General features: G+C 46.7%; 1 protein-coding gene across 1 annotated transcript in view; it reads left to right on the forward strand.

Annotated features, from left to right (window-relative positions):
* Positions 1-12,790, forward strand: part of LOC144166943 (uncharacterized) — a 101,136-nt gene that overhangs the window by 83,274 nt on the left and 5,072 nt on the right. The window lies entirely within an intron of this gene.

Genomic DNA, 12,790 nt, shown 5'->3' on the forward strand with positions numbered 1-12,790 from the left:
CAAATGTCATTTTCCGGTGGAACCGTCCATTTTGAAACTTCTTATACTATGAGTCATAATGCAATAGAGGTAACGAACGCGTACAAATATCTTGATCTTCACTTCAGAAATGATTTAACATGGCAGCACCATATTAATGTCATCCTTGCCTCAGCAAACCGCTCTTTAGGACTACTCAGGCGTAATCTGAAACAAGCCCCGTCTCATGTAAAAAGACTTGCATACGTCACCCTTAATCGTCGAAAAATAGAATATGCCTATGCAATCTGGGATCCTCATCAAACATATCTCACAAATAACCTCGAGTCATTACATAATCGTGCTGTTCGCTTCATCTTTTCTGATTAGTCTACATTCTAAAGCGTCACAGCATTAAAACAGCGTGCTGAACTTGATAAGTTATGCGTTCGTCGCACATATTCTCGCCTGTCCCTTTTCCATAAAATCTACTTCCACCCAACACTTCACAGCGATTTCTTTCAGCCTCCATCAGCCATTTTTCCACGCAGCGATCATCCCAACAAAGTTAAACGACCACTATGTCACTCGTCCTTGTACGCACATTCATTCCTGCCCCACACCATATCTGACTGGAAAAATTTACCTCCATATATAGCAACTCAAGCTGACATAACTAAATTTCAAGAATTGCTTCGCCAATTTCGTCAATTGTGATGATTTGATTTGTATTGTTCCTTGAAATATGTTATTGTGCACCCACCGCTGTTCTATTTTTTTGCCCTTCAACGTTTTTGTGTTTATCACTGTATTTATCTAGTTTCGTTGACTAATTTCCTTGTCATCGGTCAGTGCCTTTTTGCGCAAGCGCAATCCGTTTGTGTTATTTCTCCTAAAACACATTGCATTCCTGCCATATTTTGTAGTACTTAAATTTTCTTTTTTCGTTCTTTTCTATCTGTCTTTTTTTTTTTTGCACCGAAGTTTTCTTGTTTCCTTCTTCACGATCTCTTTTCCCCTTTTTCTCTATTTTTTCACATGTGTATTTTTAGTGTCTGTATGCCCCACCCCCACCCCCCCTATGTAATACCCTCCATTGAGGGCCTTTAGGGGTACTGTGAAATAAATAAATAAATAAATAAATAAATAAATAAATAAATAAATAAATAAATAAATAAATAAATAAATAAATAAATAAATAAATAAATAAATAAATAAATAAATAAATAAATAAATAAATAAATAAATAAATAAATAAATAAGGGCTGGTGTGGCGTGCGGGGGGCAGGTGTACAAGTGCCCCTTTTGCGCACCCCTGCCGACGCCCATAGTTGGAGGTAGCAGGCCTGTGACTAAGCTTAACCTGCAATAGCGATCGCATTCGTCAGCGACGCCGCGGATCGGCAGCTTGCGAATGTCAGCACGCCATAAATTATACTGGTCATGACTTCTAAAAGTAACGTGTGAAGGGAGATTTTACGCTTTTCTTTTGGAGCTTGTCCGCACGCGTCTTGTTCTGTCTTTCCTCACGTGACTGTAGGCGCATCCAGTCAGCCGCATATTGCGACATCTCTGCTAGGCGACTGATCGCTCCATTTTTTAAATTATTTGCGGGATTATTGGAAATGTAGCGCCAAGAGACTGGTACATTCGTTTTTAGGGGACGCCAGTCTATCTATTCGAACCAACTTTGGTCTTGTCTTCAGATGTCTCTTTAATAGGCGCCCCTATACGATTGAAAATATTTTTATCTGAGAAAACGTTTTCGTAGTGACGGTCAACGATCCTACTTGGCAGCTAAGAATTAACATTCCATTTCACGTTTTGTGGTTCCACCATCATTACTTTCTTTCCTTTGCGCTTCTTACTTGTCTCGTTTCTTTTGATTAACTAAATTTTCCGTATTGTTTATTCTATGTTTGTATTTTTACGTACTTCTGTGTGGAGACTGCTCGTGTCCATCCATTTTGGAACTTCCCTTTCTTTCAGGTCACTTCGCCATCGATGCCTCCCTGTTTGTGATTGCACATTAGAGCCATGTGCTCGAACTATTTTGTGAAACCTTTTTCAGCTCCCTTCTTATAGTTCTGGAAAAGGGTTTGCAAGGCGTTAAATAGGATGTCTCTGCTGACGTTTCTGCGTGAAACAAATGTGATGTTGTATATATAACTGTTATACCGTACGGCAAACTCTCCGAAAAAAAGATGCCCTTATGGCCTATTGGGCATTATTGTGGGGAGTGGTACAAAACGAATACATCCATACACATACAAAAAGCACGGTAACATTCGTGATAAATTGCAAAAAAAAAAACTTAGCAGAAATATACAACCCAGTTTTGTAACAAGAGTAAAAAAAATGTTCGCGGCATATCGATTTGCACGTGTAAAAACGTAGCACTTTGATAAAAACAAAAATTGACTTCAATAAACAAACCTTACGAAATACACAATATTTCGAACAAAACACAAGGCAGAAAATTTGAAACTTAGCGTGGCATGTAGAAGTCAGTCAGCTGCTTCTTAAACTGTTCCACTTTGGTTACAAGCATCAAGGAAGACGGCAGTTGGTTCCACTCCGTTGATGTTTTAGGGATGAATGAATTGAAGTAGGAAGCAGTGCGACATTGAGGCATGCCAACTTATTGCAAATGATCTATGGGGGATGAGATATAACTTGGTGGCGTGAATAATGCGTTCTTAAGTGAAGTATTAACCTCATATTGCCACGGAGCAAACTAGCGGACGACGAACGATGTAGTTCTGAGGGATTGGTCCACAAGCAAGAACAATGCGTCCAGCGACGGTTGTTGGTAGAGGAAGACGACGAGGTCTCTTGTGGGTCGTTCTGATGTTAGCGGCAGCCCAGCCTTTCTTCCTGTAAATAGTGTTAATACTTCAAATACATTCTTCTCTTCCGCGTCCTCGCCTCGTAACATCTTGTGGTGGAGGTGCTGGCCTTCTGCGAAGACGGAGCTGCGTAGCGGACGCCACGTCCGGCACACTTCCTTTCGCAAAGAGCACTCAGGGACAACCCTCGCCATGACTCCGCCTAGCCAGGCCGCTACAGGCCAGACCATCATCCTTACCCACCCGCGCGAACCCGGTAAATTCAGCGGCACGGATGACGTCGACGTAGAAGACTGGATCCTTATGTACGAGCGTGTCAGTAGCCACAACCGCTGGGACCCCACATTCATGCTCGCCAACCTGGACCTCTACCTTAAAGGTGCGGCCAAAGATTGGTTTGACACAAACGAAGCCCGCCTCACCAGTTGGGACGCTTGTAAAGAAGAGCTGAAGGCTCTGTTCGGACGGTCCGAGAGTCGGCAGCTGGAAGCCAAAAATGACCTTGCCTCCCGCGTGCAAAGCCCCACTGAATCGTACGTCACTTACATTCAGAGCGTGCTATCCCTTTGCTACAAAGTTGACCGTCAGATGTCGGAGGAAGAAAAAGTGGGCCACGTGTTAAAAAGCATAGCCGACCATGCTTTTAACCTTCTAGTTTTCAAGAACTGCGACAAAGTTGACACCCTTATCGCCGAATGTCGTCGCTTTGAGCTGGCGAAAAGCCGCCGAATCGCTCAAAAATTCACCCGGCTCCCTAACACGGCTGCGACCTCTTCCTGCGAAGATAACCTCCAGCCGCCAGCAGGACAGCGCACTTCCACAGGGATGCCACCAACTCCAGATAATATCACAAGAATTGTACGTCGCGAGATTGAGGCCATTGCCCCAACTTGCTTTCCCCACGACGCCCAGACCTCCTCCGCTGTCCCTGTACCTCTCATACAGGCAGTTGTGCGCGAAGAGCTGCTGAACCTAGGAGTGCAACCAATTTGCTCCGTGAGTCACCCATGCGCTCGTTATCGTTCACCCATCAGCCCTTCTCGGTGCGACAATATGCCGCCACGTTTCCAGAGCCGCCTTGCTGATGAATGGCGGACTCCTGACGACCGGCCGATCTGCTTCAACTGCAGACGGGTAGGCCACGTGGCTCGATACTGCCGGAGCCGTCCATTTCCGCCCCGCCAGAACAACTTCTACCAGTACCCTGACGACCCTCCTCGACGCTTCTACTCCCGCCGTCAGCCGCAGCCGAACACCGCTGATTCCGACGACAACCGCTGGTCTGGTCGTTCCCCATCGCCGCAGCGTCGCCAGTCCCGTTCTCCTCGTCGCTTTTCCTCGCCGAACCCGCCGACCAGCTACTCCAGACCCTCCCAGGAAAACTAGAGGATGCAGCCCCCGGAGGTGACGCTGCATTTTCCGACCGACCTGAAAATCCTCTGATAACACTGCGAGCCGAAAAGAACTTGTTGGACGTGAAAGTTGATGGTGTCGATGTGAGTGCGCTCATTGACACCGGGGCGCAAGTATCGGTCATGAGTGCGAAGCTTCGGTGTCGTCTGCGAAAAGTTTTGACCCCAGCCACTTCGTGTCTCCGGGTCGCTGACGGAGGTACCCCAGCGGTCGCCGGTATGTGCACCGCGCGCGTCACCATCGCTGGCCATGACACAACAGTCCTGTTCGCCGTTTTAGACCACTGCACCCATGACCTTATTCTAGGCCAAGATTTTTTGTCGGATCATTCAGCGCTCATAGATTGTTCTCTCGGCCTCGTCCACCTCGACCTTCCACTGCCACCAGTCACTATCGAAGAACCCTTGCCGCGTCTGTGCTGTCTCGAAGATGTTCGTTTACCGCCTCAAGCATTCACATATGTCCCGCTGTTCATCTCTTCCCCTGTACCGGACGGGGATTACGTCGTATCGCCAACCACACCCGTTGCACTGGAGCGCAGAGTGAAGCTACCACACACCGTTATCAGAATCAAGCAAAGCAGAGCATCTCTTCCGTTTCTCACTTTCAGCTTTTCCGTGCAATCGCTGCCCAAAGGAATCACTCTTGGTCATCTGTCCCCTTTAGGAGAGTACGACCTTTCTGTTTTAACGGCCGATCCCCAAAAACATCCCGCCGATGACTTTTCTTGTGCCCCTTCCCCAACCGAACCATACTCAACGATGTTGGCTCCCGATCTCCTCCCTGCACAGTCCGTTGAGCTCCGCCAACTTCTAGCATCCTATTTTGGACATTTTCGATCTCAAAGACCGCCCTTTAGGTAAAACTTCGTCGGTGAAGCATCGAATTATTACAGGAAGCGCAAGCCCAATTCACAAACGCCCGTACAGAGTTTCCCGCGCTGAGAGGCGAGTAATCCAACAAGAAGTGGATAAGATGCTGGCGAAGGATATCATTGAGCCTTCCTGCAGTCCATGGGCTTCACCAGTGGTGCTAGTCAAGAAAAAAGACGGCACATGGCGGTTTTGCGTGGACTATCGACACCTTAATGCCGTCACGAAGAAAGACGTTTATCCCCTTCCGCGGATAGATGACGCCCTTGACTGCCTCCACGGAGCCAAATATTTTTCATCCATCGACCTTCGGTCGGGATATTGGCAAATTGCCGTGGATGAAATGGACCGTGAGAAGACCGCCTTCATAACACCTGATGGTCTTTATGAGTTCAAGGTGATGCCCTTTGGCCTCTGCAACGCGCCAGCAACATTTGAACGCATGATGGACTCACTGCTCCAGGGCTTTAAGTGGTCCACATGCCTCTGTTACTTGGACGATGTTATCGTTTTTTCGCCTTCGTTTACCACCCATCTCGAGCACCTTTCTGAGATCCTGGCACTGTTCCGACGGGCGGGTCTCCAGCTAAACTCCTCAAAATGTCATTTCGGCCGTAGACAAATAGCCATCCTGGGGCACCTCGTTGACGCCAGGGGAGTTCAACCCGACCCGGATAAAGTTCGCGCAGTCCAGAACTTCCCGGCACCGCGCTCAACAAAAGACGTCAGAAGCTTTCTGGGACTCTGTTCCTACTTCCGCCGGTTTATCAAGGACTTTGCGCACATTGCCCGACCCCTTACCGGCCTGCTGAAGAAAAACGTTCCGTTTTCCTGGGGCTCCGATCAAATGGCCGCTTTTACCACCCTAGTTTCCGTGCTCACCAATGCACCACTTCTGGCTCATTTTGATCCTCATGCGCCCACAGAAGTCCGCACGGATGCCAGTGGTTACGGTATCGGGGCCGTCTTGGCGCAACGACAAGGTGGACTGGAGCGTGTTATCGCCTATGCCAGCCGCCTTCTTTCCACCCCAGAGCGCAACTACTCAATCACTGAAAGGGAATGTCTCGCCCTTGTGTGGGCAGTGACCAAGTTCCGTCCTTACCTGCACGGCCGCCAGTTTACAGTCGTGACAGACCATCACGCGCTGTGCTGGCTCTCTTCGCTAAAGGACCCCGTAGGGCGGCTAGGTCGGTGGGCATTGCGTCTCCAGGAGTATACATTTGATGTAAAATACAAATCTGGACGTTTGCATCAAGACGCTGATTGCCTGTCCCGCCACCCTGTCGACCCACCCGACGACAATGACGATGACGGTGCAGCTTTTCTGGCCTTCTTCGCATTAAGGAAGAGCAGCGGCATGACCCGGCACTACGCTCTATTATACACAGCCTTAACTCGGCTGCACCCGACACTTCAACGGCAATGTTTGTGCTCCGTGACAACATCCTATACCGTCGCAATGTTCGTCCCGATGGTCCTGAGCTGTTGCTCGTTGTTCCCCAGCACCTACACTCCACTGTGCTGCAGCAGCTTCATGACATGCCGACTGCTGGGCACCTCGGCATCTCTCGCACTTATGATCGAGTCCGCCGTCGTTTCTTCTGGCCTGTCCTATACCGTTCCGTACGCCGCTACGTCAGGGCTTGCGACCAGTGCCAACGCAGAAAAGCACCAACGTCGCTTCCAGCGGGCCAGCTCCAGCCTCTTGACATCCCGGCAGAACCTTTCTTCCGTGTCGGTCTAGACCTGCTTGGCCCCTTTCCCTTGTCTTCATCGGGAAACAAGTGGATTGCTGTCGCGACCGATTACGCCACGCGCTACGCCATCACGCGTGCATTGCCGACCATCTGTGCTACAGATGTAGCCGATTTTCTGCTTCGCGATATAATTCTCCAGCATGGCGCACCTCGACAGTTGCTCACTGACCGCGTACGTTACTTCCTCTCCCAAGTAATTCACGATATTCTTCGCTCATGCTCTGCTAAGCACAAGCTATCTACAGCATTACATCCCCAAACTAACGGCCTCACGGAACGCCTCAATCGAACCCTGACAGATATGCTCTCTTGCTACATTTCTGCGGACCATCGCGACTGGGACGTCATGCTGCCTTATGTGACTTTCGCTTATAATTCATCGCGGCATGATACCGCAGGATATTCACCATTCTACCTTCTATATGGCCGTGATCCTACTCTACCATTGGACACACTCCTCCCCACGTCGGGCGACCTACCGCTACGGCGGTCGGAGTACGCCAGTGAAGCCATTGCCCGCGCTGATCATGCGCGGCAGATAGCCCGCCACCGACTTTATTCCTCGCAAGCTGTCCAAAAGACGATTTATGACCGCAAACACCGCGTGGCCCATTTCCCACCGGGATCCCTTGTCCTTCTCTGGACACCTACCCGCAAAGTCGGGCTTTCTGAAAAACTGCTGCCCCGGTACTGTGGCCCGTATCGTGTGCTACGTCAAGTAACCGATGTCACGTATGAGATCTCCCCAGTTTCTCCTCCCTCGTCGACTCGTGCACCTTCTACGGACATTGTCCACGTAGTCCGGCTGAAGCCGTACCAACCGCCCCTCATGGATTCGCCGTAGCGCCGCGACGGCGCTTGTTCCGCCGGGGGGTAATGCCACGGAGCAAACTAGCGGACGACGAACGATGTAGTTCTGAGGGATTGGTCCACAAGCAAGAACAATGCGTCCAGCGACGGTTGTTGGTAGAGGAAGACGACGAGGTCTCTTGTGGGTCGTTCTGATGTTAGCGGCAGCCCAGCCTTTCTTCCTGTAAATAGTGTAAATACTTCAAATACATTCTTCTCTTCCGCGTCCTCGCCTCGTAACAATATATTTTAAATAACAGGTACACGAGCGAAATCTTTCTGCGGAATGAAAGGGGCGGAAGTGATAAGGAGTTTTTCACGAGCGTTACGCTGAAAGACCGGTCATAGTTTGAAAGAATGAAACGGGGTTCCCGGTTTTGCACTGCTTCAAGGATGTCGATGAGCGATTTAGAAATAGGGTTCCAAACTGAAGCCGCGTATTCCAGTTTCGCACGGATTAGTGACGTATAGAAAAGAAGTTTAATGGATGAAGAAGTTTCGGAAAATTTTCTTTTGATATACCCAAGTATGCGGTTAGCACTAGCCGTGATAGTAGTGACGTACATATTGCATGACAAGTCTGATGTGAGAATGATGCCAAGATATTTCACGACGTTACCGATTGTAAAATGAAATTGTTAATACTATTCGAAGAACGGCAAAAGCATTCACGGCGAGAAAAGCTCATTACTTTACATTTACTCAAATTTAGGGTCATTTGCAACTGCGAGCACCAGTTAGACACCACGTTAAAGGAGCCACGAGGAGAAAATAGAAATTCGTTTAATTTGAAAGAACTAGGATTTAGTATCTCACTCAGCTCCATAACAGCCCCAAGATATGTTTTTGTAACGAAAAAAAGCAAGAAGTTTTTAAAGGCTTTCAAATTTTGCGCCACAGTGACGTGTTATGAGCAGGAATGACGTCATACGGGCCAACAATAAAACATAATTTTCAGTGCGTTAACTGCACGTTAGCAATCAAGTCATGCGGTCAAATGGAACTAGAGGCCCCATTACAGACGTCCAGTCATATCTCGTCGCGACAGGGCGGTTAGGCGGCCGCCAATCGCACAAACAAGGTTCCGTGACGTCATAGAAAAGTTGCTGGAAATGGGCTAGGGTGTCGCGACTGCTTCACACGTTTTGTTTAATATATCCGTTATTTGTTCGAAGATTGCGGTGATATTGGTATCATTGTTGTCGGGACTAAACAGTCTTTATAATAAGCCCAACTTGTATTTTGTCTTCATGGCTCCTTTAAGGTCTTTTTTCAGCAACAGAACATTGTTAGGGCCTTTTATTTCACGGTACAGTACACAATCATCCGCAAAACGTTTTATTGGAGATGCTGGGTTCATAGTCAGATGATTAATAAAAATAAGAAGGAGTAACGGGCCAAGCACAGAGCCTTGGGCAACACCAGACGTAACACGAACTGTTGAATAGTTATGGCCGTTAGCATGGTCATATTGGACACGATTAGCCAAAAAACCCTCAACTCCACTGTAATACATTAGGGTAAACATTGGACAACGTAATTTGTACAAATGCAATTGGTGAGACGCTTTGTCGAATGCCTTGAAAGAATCTAAAATATACAATTAACTTTAGAAGCCCGATTAAACACACAATGAATGTCCTTTGTAAATGTTACGAGTTGAGTTTCTCAAGAAAAGCCTTTTCGAAACCTATGTTGAACAGGAGTGAAAAAAGAGAATGATTCAAGAAAGTTTGCTAGGTATGAAAATATGACGTTCCATGATCTTACAGCAGATGCTGGTTAATGAAATTGGGCAGCAATCGCCTAATGAATGACGGTCACCGGATTTATGGAGTGGAACCACCTTACCGATCTTCCAGTCATCAGGAAGATTTCCGTGTTACAATGATTGGTTAAATATTCTAGTTAATACAATGGCTGAATAGGCCATCGCGTTTTTAAGAATTTTAGCATTAATATTGTCCGGACCACTGGAAGAGGATAACTTTAGATCATCAATAATACGTACTTGCCGTCAAAGTCAAAACTACTAATAGGATCCATTGGAAATTTTACACCACTGCCGTACTTGGGGATTGATCGGTTAGAAGCACTGGAAAAGGCCTTCATAAATGTATCGTTCAGTGCTTCAGCGCAATAGTTTTCAGCGATTGGTTTAGATTGAGTATCAAAAAGAAATATACTTGAGCGGTCCGCCTCGTTCACAGTGTTCCAAAATCTTTTGGGATCGTTTGATAAAAGCGATGGTAACGTCACATTCATGAAGCTTTTCTTCGCATCTTTTAAGGCGTTTTTGTACGCCTCACTGGCCGTCCGTAGGGCTAGGCAGTGTTCAAATCTTCCGGAAAACTTGGCTTTTTTTTAAATTTCGTCTTTTGTTTTGGGCAAGCCGTTTTAAAGCGCGAGTATACCAAGGAAACTGGCGGTTAGTCGTAACAACTCTGCGTGGACGACGCGGTTCAATTAGACTGTGAAGGACGTTTCGGTACATGCACCAATTACCATTAACCGACCGTTTATCAAAGTCAACAGGGAAAGTATCCAGGAAAAGGTCTAAGCCCCCGTTAATAGCGCGGAAACTTGCTTTAGCATAATTATAGATAACCTTAGTCTTATTGGAAGGACTTATGGCATGGTAAGTTCAATGAAATATTAAGTAGGCGGTGATCGCTGATAGCCGGTAGGTAATTTATGTCTGAAACAAAATGTGGTGCGGTAGTTAGCAGCAGGTCTCAAATATTGGACATACAAGATATTCCTCTTGTTGGCTTTGTAATAACTGGCGTTAATGAAAATTTCGAGCAAAGATCTGAGAAGTTGGTCGATTCGCAAGATTTGTTGCTAGTGACGGAGGGGCAGCACCAAGTAATATCAGAAAAGTTAAAGTCCCCGGAAAGAAAGATGAGATTATCAGGGAGTTTGGTATCAATGGCGCTTAATGTGTCGTGGAGGTCACTGCGAAATCCCGCTGACTTGGAAGGTGCCCGGTAGCACACACAGAAGATAAGCTTTGTGAAGTTAACTGTTATTTCCCCTCAAATCAACTCTAGAGTACTTGCAATATTTACCTGAAAACAAGGTAACCCATCTGCTGCAGCAATCAAAACGCCACCACCACGCCTTCAGAACCGGTCAAGGCGGAATAGGTGGTAGTTGTTTTGCGAAGAAACGATTTCATGATTATGCACATGGTCGTTGAGCCACGTTTCAGTTAGAACTATTATATCAGCTGCCGTAGGATCGGCTGTGCTAGATATAGAATCGCTATTGGGGACGACACTGCGTATATTAGTAAAAAGAAGTGATATATTACTGGATTCCTGCGCGCACCGGTTACCACTGCCGGATACCTATGGCGACGATGAAGGCTAGCGTTATCTCTACCAGTAACGGTTTTTTGTTGGAATTGATGCGGCAAAGAGTTAATAACGGGTTTTCACTTTGTTTTTTCATAAACACCATCAGTCACCGGACATTACACTTAACATTTCTTTTTGAGGATGTGTTTATTGTAACGAAGGCTGAACTGTTTGTCCGGCGAGGTTTGTTTTGCGAATGCGACCAGTTTTTTACGTTCATGCCGGGTAGATTGTGAAAAATCTTCACCGACGGTTATGTGTAATATGTTAAGCGGCGATTTGGCATGCAGCACCTCTTCTTTAGCTTTGAAATTGAAAAACTTCACCATTATAGGCGTTATTTTTTCAGTGTGTGCTGCGACTATCCTATCAGCACATGAAATATCCGCGCCCGCAATGGTTAACGCCATTTTCCCGCAAATTACGCTCGAAACCTTTTCTTCTGATTGTTCCCTTTCTTATCTGGCGAATCAGCAACGTTTTAAAAAAGGACCATTATTCCTGCGAGTTCTATCCTCAAGATCACTCAAACGGGATCGGATGGCTTCGTTTTCGTTTATTATACTTCTAGTTTTGTCATTCTCTAAGGCCACGTCATCACGAAGTGACTCGAGAGATTCGACCTCAGTTTCAACACAGACAAAGCGTTCAGGTATGCTAGTAACTTTTTTCATTTAGGTTTTCCTGGGTAATGCTGAGGCTTTGAAACGGATTCAGGATGCGGAGTTGGCCTTCTTCAATTTTCGTAGAGCGTTCTTTAAGGTCCTAAATCATTGTCATTACAGACTTGCTATCGTTATTGTCGGTTGCCTCCTCCCTGTCTGCTGGTTGGGTCTGCGAGTTGTTGCGTGTTTTAGGAGGGCCTGGATTTAGTTCAACGTCTCCAGACAACAATACTTTGATCACGCTCGTACACTCATGCACATTTTTCATCAGGAGGTGTGAGCATGGGAACACAACAAGAAACAAGTGATCTGGGAGTTTTGAATGTGCGTAACTAAACGGAAATACGCAGAAGTCGAATAAGTTTTTCAGCTTCATTCTAGTGACATTCCAATGCCCACTGAACCGTTGTGGACGATGTTCAGCCCTTATAAAGGGCAGGTGCGCTGACATCGATGCCGATGCGGGGCGTGGTTGCACCGGAGCCACCAGGATATGCGTTGGTGTGGCCTCCGAAGGGGCGCTGGGGAGGGTGACGTTCCTGGCTTTCACGAACAGGTGTCTCGTAGAAAACAGGATACCGCAGGAACGAAGATAAGGAACCCCGTTAGCGCATGCTTTGACACGGCGAAGAACTGAAATACGCAGAAGTCGAACGAGTTTGTCAGCTTTATTCAGGCGACGTTTCCATGTCACTGTCATTTAACAAGTAACAAGAAAATTGTGTGTTTTATTTGGCATGTATCAATGTATATTCCGGTTCGACCTTCCACACTTCGGTATTTCGACCATAGCAAGGGCCAGTATTGCCGATTAGTAAATTTATCGGAGTCTTGCTTGCCAAGTCAGTCTTTTTGTGACTGCCGACAGTAACTACCTGAGATAAAATTCTGTGAGGGGCAGTTTTACCTGTACAGTTTTTTTTCTGTTTTATTGCTTTTTTTCTTGTTTCATCTATTCTATACGCAATCGACATGTTGTCCAAGCGCCCCCCCCCCTTCACCTTTAAGGGTCAATAAATGAAATAAAATAAACTGAAATCAAACGCGACGAGGTTGGACAAA

Source organism: Haemaphysalis longicornis, unplaced genomic scaffold (genome assembly GCF_048455015.1).
Source record: "Haemaphysalis longicornis isolate Haplotype H1 unplaced genomic scaffold, Haemaphysalis longicornis Haplotype H1 scaffold_2, whole genome shotgun sequence".
NCBI lineage: Eukaryota > Metazoa > Arthropoda > Arachnida > Ixodida > Ixodidae > Haemaphysalis > Haemaphysalis longicornis.